Source organism: Atheta coriaria, unplaced genomic scaffold (genome assembly GCF_025399875.1).
Source record: "Atheta coriaria isolate IRGN ID8LTWV9N9 unplaced genomic scaffold, Caltech_Dcor_3.1 hic_scaffold_7_pilon, whole genome shotgun sequence".
NCBI classification, from domain to species: Eukaryota; Metazoa; Arthropoda; class Insecta; order Coleoptera; family Staphylinidae; genus Dalotia; species Dalotia coriaria.
In genome coordinates this window covers 4,037,525-4,049,926 of record NW_027045449.1, presented here as the reverse complement: position 1 = coordinate 4,049,926, position 12,402 = coordinate 4,037,525, and positions in this window count along the sequence as shown.

The following is a 12,402-nucleotide window of genomic DNA, read 5'->3' as shown; positions in this document are numbered from 1 at the left end:
AGACCCAAACACCAAAGCACAGCGCCACTGAGAACTTATGATATCATCAATCATTGGATTAAACGCTCGTTTCTACTCATCTTGTGCTCATCCGCTGGGGACGCGCTTCTAAGCTTATCTAAACGTTTTAAGAACACTCTGAACATCCCAGAAAGAATTAAACTTTTGATATTTTGACGTGATCTTAATATGGGACTAACTATACTCGTTCAGATTGTGGAAGAATTTCGTTTTGTGATTAATCAATTAGCTGATGAAAAATTCATGAGGCGACGTGATGTCAAACATGTTCGTCCGACACGTGTGGCTGTCGAGTGCTGGGAGTTGATTAACTTTATGTGTTTTCAATACCACAATACCTACGTCCAACTCACACCCTCAACCGGTTGGGTTGTTTGCTTGTGTTGTTTGGTGGTGAAGCCACTTCACTCGCCTCTAATGGCACTCACATTCTACATTCCACCTTCCTGGTGGACTTGTGCCCAGTCACGAGCGTTGGCATTGGTGTTGGAGATGCTGGAGAGGTTTCATTCATCCTTATCAATGTCAGAGCTAAGCAGATTATGTACTAGTGACGCGTGAAACCGTCCGTAATCCGCGCACCGACGAGCGTTACTTACGACCCAATCAAACGCTACACGTGTCCGACGGGGAGCGTGATGCAGCAGACAGACGGTAGGGTAGCGAAGCATTGAGCATCGGTGACGAAGATCCGGAGATCGGGGAGCATAGGGCATGAGTCGGAAACGCCGAATCGAAACACCGCACCATGCCAACTCCATTGGGGATTACACGAGGATAATCTGCTTGTCGCGTTCGCTCCTATTTGCTCCTCTTGTTTCCTTTAGCGGATTCTTTTTTTTCTTCTGCTTGCTCTCGACAAGGGCATCAACATCAGCATGATTTCCCATTGTGTTCCTAATTTAGTTGATGTGCACTTGCATAGAAGATTTTATGATGATTTGGGGAAATGCTCCGCGGCGGCCAAACAAGCGGTAATGAAATAAAAGTGTCGAAAGTCACACCGCGTCATGACCATCTATTGCATAATTGACAAGCAGGGTGCGTTAACAAACTTTGTCTAGCGTGTAACATGTAACACGACTGCGGTTCTTTTAGTTCAACTAGAGATAAACATAATTTGTGTAATCATAATTATAAAACATTTAAGCATTTCGAGGATTAGAAGCCAACGAAAAATTCGTACGGCATGACGATCAGATTTCCGGTCGAGAACCCGACTTCTCGGATATAATTTGCCACTCGTTTGACTCGTAATGGGCGATTGAACTCGTCCTAATGGCAAGCAAATGAGCTTCCAGCGAGTTAATTTCAGCTCCAACATTATTCACATTCAAAAATTTTGAGGTTACGTTTAATAATTTCTTTCTGTAAATCATTTTATTTGTTTCTTGTAAAAATAGCAGAATTCAAAAGTTTGTTGTGTGGGATTCATGTGAGGTAGATAACGCGAAAACATTTTTTATTACCGCCAGCGCCATTTTTAATACCGCAGCGATACTATTATGCAACCATCATTGCACCCGACTGTTGTATGTACTCTCTATTACGGATGTCCGTCGTGTTCAATTTAAAAACAGCGCTCAAACGCTCAAAGATAACGCGTGTACTGTATGCTGCTGTGTTGTTTTCGTCTACCTGAACACAGCAATTGTTCAAACAAACAAAAAAAAGCGGCCGACATTCAAGAGTTGCGCGGCACCTATAAATATGTAATCGTTGCGGTGCGCGCTGCGTTTTGCAACAAGCTATCAGTCGGCAAGCGTCTATGAACAGTATGAACATTTCATTTATCTTTTTTACAACCGCGCGCCATTTTGCGATTTTTGCGCCGCATCGACAGCGCGCTCGCCGAGATGACGGATCAGTTTAATTAAAGCTTGACGCGCGTCCAAGTGGAAGGAAAAACTCACTAGACATGTATTTAATTTGTGCTTTTATTCGGCTTAACAATTTATCTTTCGAATTAAACGTTGAGCTGTTGTTTTAGTGTGGATTTCACTTTGTAGCCAACAAAAATGACAAAAATTTACTTTTTGTTATTTTCAACTCAAATGGAAATAATTATTAACGACTCAACGCTAGGTGAACGTTCGAATTTTTATTATTGTAACATTTTTGCAGTTGCAGCGTCGTAAAGATAATTTACCTACAAAAAACAAGTTGTAACGAAATAAAATCAAAACTACCGCATGGTAACACTAATTTTATATTTGTACCGAAAACCTCCGAAAAAACATTAATTAATATTAATCCGCGGTGCACACGTAATTGACTCTGTAATTATGTCAAAATTAATCATTGCATTTCGTATTCAGTAAGCATGCACTCCCAAGAAAACGAACGCGAAGAGGAAACGAACTCGACTTGCAGTGAATGATTGAATAAATGATTGCGAGACACACAGCGCACGGTAGTGCATGCCGGAGATGTTGAGAAAGCAAGCGCGCGGGGTAAATCAAAATTAACGTTCGTTAATTATCACCATTTTCGATCTCGGACGTTTTGCTCCGCAATTATGAATTCGCGCGCGGCGGCGAAGGCTGGATTCGAAGACAGCGTGCGCGCACACAACACACACATACACACACCTACAGAGATGGGTTTCAATCATTTATAATTCCATATAATTTGCCACAGTTTTTTTTCTGTTTCTCCAGCTTGAAGTTGTTGCTGTACGATGAACGAAAAGCAAAGAGGTAAAATATGAGAGGCGGTTTGTTGCTTTATTTCGTTTGTGTTTCTGCGTTCTTTGTTATATTGGCAGGATGACGGAATGGAATATGAATGCATTATGTCGGGACATGTTGCAATCGTAATCACAATAGTGAGTGTAATTATCTTCGTCCTGTGTATGTTTTTTTTTCGCAAAAACTTGAATGTTTTACATTTCAACCCATAATTTTTTTCCGTCTTTATCTCTAAAAAATAATGCATAAATTTTCATCAGTTTGCTTGTGTGGATTGATATAAAGAAATAATTAATATTTATGCGGTAAATATTGAGGGCATGTTTTCGGCAGCGCGAAATTAACTCAATTATGCCGCTTTATGCGCAATTAGTAGTCGGGTCGCGTGAGGCAATAAATAAAAACGCTTTTCGGCAGACTGTTACGCCGCGCGCTTCGCGAACCTGCGAAGCCTGCGAAAGGAGCGTGACCGCGGTCGGAGGGATGGACGTGCCGAGTAGCGAACTTATTAATTATAACATCGCGAGACGTTGCGGCGAGGATATTACAGGGCGGCTGGCGCAACAACTACAAGCCGGGCGCAAGCATTTTGCCCATCCATTCATCTCTTCAGCGCACCGCTTCGAATACTCGACGAGGAATACCGACGAGATGGAAATTACCACACTCTATGGCGATTACCATATTGACTTGTGGTCAATCTAAAACTAAATTAAATTCGGTTTTAATTTATCTAATCCAGTGCCATATGATTAAAATATTCTGTAAAATATTAATTTTGTAAAACATATTTTTAGTTTAAAATCAATCCGATTGATGTTATCACACATTGCTTTATTGTTTTACATATTTGCAATTATATTTTTATGTAGGTTTTTAATTAAATTTTTGAACTTGCGCACATTATCAAACACTTTTATCAGCGGGCCGCAAACGTCCGAAAAATGCGCGGCTACATATAAATGCGATAAATTCTAGTGATGTGCATGATGCGTCCATGTTTTTGACGTTTTTACGCCGCTATTTATTCACATTTTATATTTAGTGCGTGGCCCACACACTCGACGAGGGAATTTTATATTTGGAGGCATTTTTAATTCGAATTTGATTTGCTCGTATTTACTTTTTGGCGCACCAAACGCGTAAAATATGCATGGCCAGCGATTTTAATAATAATTTAATTGCAGTAGCGGATTTTAATTTTAATCTAAATTAAATATAAATTATCTTCCCTTGTCTGTGTAGCGATATTTGATATTTTATAAATCAAAACTTAAAAGTCAAGACAATAAAATATTATTATTGTGTAAGTTATTTATGTAATAATGTAAATTAAAAATTAAATATTTATTAAATTAATTAATATTATTGTTTTTCTAACAGATAATAAATATTTATACAGAATAATCGGCGGGTTACGCAACGAAATTAATTTTTCAAATAAAATTGATTGATTGCTTGCAGGCCGCTGAAGCAAAAACTAATTAAAAGTGATGTGATGTCTTATTAACAAAGTGTTTTATTTTTATTGAGACTCCACCTATAGGTTAATAACAGTTATTAAATTAATGGACGTTAATTTTGTCCACGCAAAGTTTATACCAAAATATTTTAATACTCGAAACTTATGCAATGAATAACTCAAGAAGCTGAACTAAAAACCGATTAAAAAACGTTTGGTCAAGCGATTAAAACGCACAGCGTAAAAGAAGAAGAAGCCATGACAAGACAAGAAGCAAATCTTTGGTTGCGGCTGTAGTTGTACTCAGTTGCACCATCTTCAGCTTAGGTTGCTTCGAGAAACACACATTCAAACGCGTTTATGAGTTATTCAAGCGGAGCTGCGGGTGTCCGTTCGTTTCGAACACTTGGGGGTCTCAGAGCTCGACAACGACGTCGTGACTGCACACACTCCAAGATATCTTTAAAGTGTTTTAAACCAACAACAAGTGGGGCTGGCCGCTGCGAAACAAACAAGCGTTTTCATCCATATTTAACGGAGACACCTCTATTTTGATTATTTACACCTATTAACTTGTCGAGGATATGCTAGTGGCAAGAAAAGGGTTTGAAGAAATTACAATTAGAATGCGACCAACCCAGAAACACATATTCAAATCTACTCATTGGTGATCAACATATATTGAGGTGTTTGCCAATTGGACATTAACATGCAATTTAAGAACTTGCTGAACATGTTAAAACTACTTTCTAAACAAATCAAACGTTTTAGTAGTTTTATAGATCAAGTTGTACTAGAAATTATACTTTTCTTTTACTGTAAATTAGAAAAAATCACGAAATTTTATTAAAATTTTATTTGTACAATTTTAAATAAATTCTTTACAAAATTACCTTCTAATTGATATATTATACGACATTCTTCATATTGAACATCTCGAGTTATAACCTATTAAAGATTGAGATAAATACAAAATTCCAACATTTTTGAAAGGTAATTCCATGTTTTTTTCGAGACCACACAGATCGATTGAAATGTCGAGCAAATGTCGAATTTTTGAAATGTAGTGTGGAATTACCGAATAAATGAGTTATAATTTGTTGTTTGTATTTGGTATTGAGTCGTTTTAGAAGCAGCCAAAGAGCTGGAGGACTATTATCAAGGATTGGGTGAGAAAAAAGTGATCGCTCTGCGATTAGGCGATTAGTATTAGTATCTAGTCACGAATTGTGTGATGAATGACTTTCAACTCAAGAAAAAATACAGACATATTTCTGTGAGCTACTACAAGACAGGAAATCAAAAAAAGTCAGAAAATCCAATAAATTAAAAGAAATATCGTAAAAATTATATATTAAACGATAGACCAACATAATTAAAAGTTTTACGTAATAACCTAGTTTATATTTTTCATAATTATCTATAGCAATATTTTGTTGCATGTATTTTTTAACACTTTGTATATAATTTTTATTACTATGTAGTTTGTACGCCTCGAAGATGATTAATGTCTTTTTGACTTTTTAGAGTGAACGACGAAAAGTCCGTAATCCACAGCAGAGAAACGAAAACCTTCCAAAAGTAACAACAAAAAGCAAGAAATATGAAACGCAACTTTAAAAAAACGTGTGACACATGTTTCAATATTAATGATCTTTTGATCATCTCACAAAGTGATGAGCCATGAGATTTTTTCAATATTTTGACATTTTTTTCAATTGTGTGGACAAATTTAAAGAAACACATTTCTCACACATTTTAATCAACACAATATTTCGTCTTGAAAAGCATTTAATATGCCTATGTAAAGATATGCAATATATGTGCCTAAACGAATAAATTTCACAATCCCACCTCAAAAGTCTCCCACATCCAACACCGGGAGCACAGGGAGCCATAATTGAGAAATAGAATTACGTAAACAAAAGCATTAAAATCTGAAACAGGATGTGTTAGTCGTGTAGTCGCGTGAAGGTTTATGGTTTTACACAAACTTTGCGATGCTTTGATCTTCAAATGAAACATTATTACAAATATTAAAATTCAAACAGTCATATCGTTTACATTGCCTTCATCAAATCATTTGCAATCATTTTATTTTTACAGTTGTGAAAATAAAACGAAAAAAAACCACGCACATTTTTTCTGATATCCGTTTCGCATTATTTCCGAATTGTCTTTGCTTAAGTTGTGGTTGTTTGATGGTAGGTAGTGCTTCCTTTCATCTTCTCACATCGATAATTTAGGTGGAAATTATACGAATTAGTTGTGTGGGCAGGTAGCAGGTGATTTGTGCTTTCAAACACTTACAAAAAACCTTAGCTTAAGTCACCCACAATGATCGTACTCGTGCTCAACAGGACATTGAACATTTCTTCAATTTCCTCACATACAAAAAATGCTGTAAACGTATGAAGCACGAGTCATAATTTAAAAAAATTACAAATCTCAAATAAATTTACTAACTTTAGAAGAAACAAAACTACGAGGGAGGATGTAGATATTGTGCATCCTTAATTATAACTAAATTAACTTTCTGTTGTTATTTCAAAATGATATTTGCAAATATTGCTGGTGTAGTAATCCGAAATCGCCGAGAGCGCTTTGATCGAAAAAGGTCGTAAATTTAGAAGAAATTGATTACGCCATTTTACGACTTTATTTGAAAATGCATCTAAAATTAAGCAAACGTGCCACTCTGGTAACACTCGATCATGTCTTCGATATATCTTCAGGACTGTACTAACAAAATTTTACAAAAATTAATTTAATTTCTAATAAAGTTAATACTAGCGCCATCTATGTGTTAAATTATAAACAATATCACATAAAACAATAACTCACCACGTATTGCTTGGATGAATAAAATTTAATATTAAAACTAAAACTATTATTTAGTTAATGCCGCCCTTCTAAATATCAAAAAGTTCTTTGATTCCCTCTTCCAACGCTCCATACACCTCGCTATCTGTAATGATTCGATAATAAAGTAACAAAATGTCTATTTCCATCGGCGCATCTGGAGCTAGGCGCTTCGCGGCTGGTGCATGGCAAAACCAACCGTAATTTTTTGTGTGCATCTCGCGTTAATATCTCCGGCGCGCCGCGTTTGACGTTCGTCGGCCGCGCGGCGTTTGATCTCTCCGCGCAAAGAACTGACAATGCCGCAAACGCGCGCACGCGTGCCGAAGTGAGTGAATTTTATGATTATTTGTCAACGGTGCGTTGAGTTTTTGTCTGTTTTTCACCCGTGTGCCGCGTATGAATTATATGGAATATTTGATGTTTTATTATAAACATATTACGAAACCGTCACAAGTCTGCAGCAGTCGAAGATTGTTTCATGTGGCTTTTACAAAAGGCACTGTTAAATCTTTGATGTTTTTTCTTGCTTCTTCTTTATTTAATTGATTTAGAAATTTAATGGGAATAAATTTGCTTCTTGTGTTTAATTAAAAAATACTGTATTTTCTGTATATTTTTTTGTGGCTTTGTTTCCGTCGCTTACGTAATCCTCGCCTTCTTCATAACGATCGCTTACAAATTACGCTTAAGCGTATAATGAAATTTAAAAAGAAACTTCAAACTTTTTTCTGCTCGCGCTCGTCTTCGACGTGCAGGCTTTTAGTACTCACAAAGTACGCAAGTTGGCCTGCGAAAAGTTTGGAAAAAATTTTCGAGAGATATTCAAGATGATTACTAACTCGCTGGGCTTATGTTAAAATGATAGCATTTCCAGGACGTTTTCATAAGGAAAACAATGTCTAGGGTCTCCAACTTCTTCGAACAAGTCGCAAAATAAAAGTGTTTTAATTTGGAGAACCCTAAAAAAGAACAAAAGAAAGAAAAATTTTCTTTTTTTAACTTCATTTTTCTCCCTTCGAGCGCGCAACCCAGCAATATTACACTAGCGTTGCGAATTGATGAACAAATTCCTATTAAATCCGGCGCCGGGCGCCGCGTCGAAACTCTTCGTTTTTATATTGAATAACTTTTATAAGCGATTTTAAAAGCGCATCCGCTCTAATACGCCCGTTCGACGATGGCGCGCGGCACACAGCAGCTGGGATGGATTAAGTTTACAACCCCGACGCGGCGCGCGCTCGTCTCTCCTCGAATATTGCACTCATACCTACTCGGCCGCCCCCATGCCGCCGCCCATCCACTTCGTCGGATCCGTCGTTATTGCGGCACGAAACGCGCTTCATAATAACACCGCCGCTGCCATTCTGCGCGCGCGCGTGTATATTATGTACGCAAATACGTACATAACAGTTATGAAACTTTTTTTCCTCGTCTCATAACCACCCTCGGAGCACTTGGGGTTGCAGTCGAAGGGCGGCAGGAAAGTTCGTGCAAACTGTGTGCGCGTTGGCTATATGGGCATCTATTAGTATAAAAATCAGGGGTGTGTGCGAGCCGTAAAGCCGCCTCCGGCTGAGGGCGAGGGTGGCGACCGATGCACGTCATATTTTTCTAACGAGCCTTCTAAGCCGCGATTAATTTGTTTGCTTTCGGGGATAATGCACCAACAATTAGTAACTCTAAGTAATGATGCAACTAATTCAATTTTTATGTTTTAAATTTCACCCTTAATAAATCATCCCACAAAATAAACAAAAACAATCAAAATTAACAATTTTGATTTTCTTATTGTTTTAGCACTTTTTTCATCTAGATACGTGTGTGTCTAAACAAAACCGACCCTTGGGAGTTTCGTGCAAAAGAAAGTTCCCCATTTACCACTGACCACAGCGTGTGCCGACCGCACGACTCCAATAGTTTACCCCCTTTAATCAATTATCTTTTAAGTTGATTGTGTCCGATTCACGTGCGCGCTCTTGACGATCGCACGTGAGACGCCTCCTCACCACATAACCTCTTCAGGGGCTTCCGCTGCTGCGTGCAGCGAGCTAATTCTCATCGAACGTTTTGCTCCGAAAGCACTCACTAGCTTTTCACTTAATTGATTACTTTAATAACATTACAGCGCCGCTTTTCCGAGCATGCTTCGCTTTAATGCGCGGATAATCAGGCTAAAGCGAAAGCTCCCAACACGAAAACGCAACAAAATAGTTTTTATCGCCGCGGCGGCGCTCAAATTAAGTGAGCGTATCCCAAGGGACTCAATCAGATCACGGATCAACTGTTATGACGCACATGACTTACAAACATGACAACTTAAGTACCTATACTTTGTTTAATTGCAATGCGTAATTTTATATTTAATGCAATTATTTTGACCTTTCCTTTTATCGCTGAAATGTTTTGAAATAAAGCTCATTCGTCGCTTGCTCATTACTCGCCGGTAATTGATACACTTAGGTACATACCTCGCATTAATAGATACTAGAAGCCGCAACTTTGCTGTAAACGAACGTTAATGATGCTTAAACGTGGGGTAGCTGGCTATAATTTGCTTTACATTTTTATTTGCATTTGACTTTTTTATCAAAAAACTCTTAAAGACGTATTTACGATCATGAAATTTGCTCAAGACTGAAACTGAAACCAAGTCACAGTTTTTCAGTTCAGATACCTACAAGGAAATGAAATATACCTACTCAAAAGAAAATTGAGTCCGTGAGACAAAACAGTAATTGAAACCGCAGCTCCGCAGCCATTCTCTCCGCGCGGCGCGCTGTGAAAAAGAAGGAAACAAGCTCGAAGTGTGAGTATTTACGCTGTGCGGTGCTACGGCGGCGGAGGGCGATGATTACAGTTCTCATTCGGTGTCAATTAGGTAGGTCTGTCATTATGCATGGATACCGGCGCTGGCCATCGCCGTTTTTACACTCGCGCCTCGAAAACAACACGTTCCACACCATCACAAGCGATGCTCTCTTGTGCACGCTCGCACGTTCGTGGTTTTTCTGCGGCGCAACGGCGAAACAGCTTGTGTTATATGTCTCTGGGTTTCTGCATTTGGTAATAAAGGTGAAGCTGAAGCAGAGACACATGCAGACACCATCACAGCTCCAGAGGAGCGGAGTTATCGGGGACAAAAACGTGCAGAAAAACAAAAAAGCCGTCAGGCGAACGTGCTGCGCGATGCTGGAGAGATGAAGAAGTGTATTAGCGCGACCACCGTGCGCATTGAGATATTTTGCCACTTTGGTGCTTTACATGCGGTGTTTTTCAAGTGTAATTTATCACTTTAAAGTCATACCTTGAGGGAAACTAGCGGAAAAAATTCAGTTTTACACTTTTACGTAAAACAAATAATAATACCTACGTGTATCAAACCATTAATAGAAGAAAATATAAAATATTGATCTCTATTTAATAAAATATAAATTAAGTCGGCTTCGATATAAAATAAATTACTCGGGTGTTGCGCTGTGCAAACAGAAATAATTCATCGTGCGCTTATGTTCTGACAAATACGACCATAACTGGAAGTCGAACGCCCCAGCATAAATAATGTGAAGGGGGTTGTTACTCGCGTTGTCGCGACAATGGGGTTCATCAGTCTTGGCGATATCTCTCGACACCTGCTGACCACCTAGTGGGTGTCGTCGATGTCCCACTCGACGCGCAACAATGACACAATATCTCACCGCATCGCCGTCAATCTTGTCCTTTTAATCTGCACCCTCCTCAATTGAACACAAAAAATGCGTTAACAAAGTCCATATAAAATATTATTAATCCACCTGAGACTTGCAATGTGAAAGAGAAGGTGTTTGGACCGCCCGCCAGTGAGAAGCCACGGAGTTAATCAAATCGCGATCCGGTAGGCCTTCCAATCGCAGCGCGCTGATGAAGAACAAGAAGTAGAAGAAGCACGTAGGGTAAACGTGGAGAAATTCAACATCGATTTCATTCATTTTATACGTTTTGTTCATTCATTCTTCCACGCCAGGTCAAAAATTATATCCAAATTGATTTTGTGCTTTGTCATTCGTTTGTAATCAATCAAAGTACCTATTAGGTATTCTCGTGAAAATATTCAAAAGAAGAGATTTCTGTCAAAAACACACTGTCAGTGACAGAAACCATGTGTGAAAATGCAAGAAAATCGTATGTTGTCGTGCATACGATTTAATCTCAAGTTATATGGCGTTAAATTAAAGAAGGGTCCCGCAGGATGGGCACAAACGTGGGGAGCGTCAAGAAATCAGATGCCTTCACAGAAAACTTTAGTAGGTAAACAAAAAAAATTCAAAATTATCGCGAAAACAAGGTAAGAATTTTAAAACCACCTCAAAAACACCACAAAACTCTTCAATTTAAAATTATGCACAAGAGGGTGGAGGTGGATGCGGTATTTTAAATTTTTATAAGTTTTTTTTAGAAGTTGTTTTTGTTTCTTTGTGTTTAACCCTCAAATTTTAAGTGTTTTCTTGTATTTCAGATTGTCTCTTTGGTAGGGTATCAAATGAGTGAAACTAATTAGTATACGAAACGCGAATATTAGTTCCGAGACGTTAACTTAATGCCTTGTGGGGGAAGATGCGGAAAAAAATAAAAGGCGTAGGAAAAAGAGGTGTAGGTACACGCGAATGGCCGCCGTCTCACCGCCGCAGACGGCAGATCCGTTTCGTTTTTTTTATTCGCACCCCGACCGCTCAATATCGACTTTGGCTCCAGCTCCATTTCCACCCTCCTGCGGGGGTGCTGTGTTTCTTTGTTTGTTCGCAGCGGCGGCAATCAACGCGCATAAACGTGGCGCGTTTTTACGGCGGCGCTTTCAAATCGCTCCCTGAGTTGCTATTAAATTAATTTGATTTTTTTCCAACGTAGATGCGCCAAAGCTCAACTTCACAAATGTGTCTTATTTTTAAATTTTGTTGTGACAAGTAGTAAAAATAAAAATGTGTTGCTAGCCGTGTTTCGGCAATGAAGACGACCGCTGATTAAGTTGTTAAATTAATGAGAGGAGCCCGCGTCCTGCATCATTCGCCTTTATGTCGTCGTGGCTCTCCTCGTCGTCTTCATCGTCGTGTCGTTCGCGTCGCCTCGTTGAGCGCGTTCGCGACGACTCTTTAATTTTAATGCGCTGCCGCAAAACACACGCCCATGCCATCGAAAACGCCGAAGAAACTCTTCCCCATTGCGAATGACGCTGGATCGGAGGATCTAATTACAAGCCTCCAAAATGGAAATTAAAGAGATTTAAAAACCAAAGCATCAAGTACTCTTTTATATTCTGTTTAATTTTTGCCTTTGTATAACATAAAATACAAGACAAACAAAAAAATCGATAACGATTGGGTTTTTAGGAAG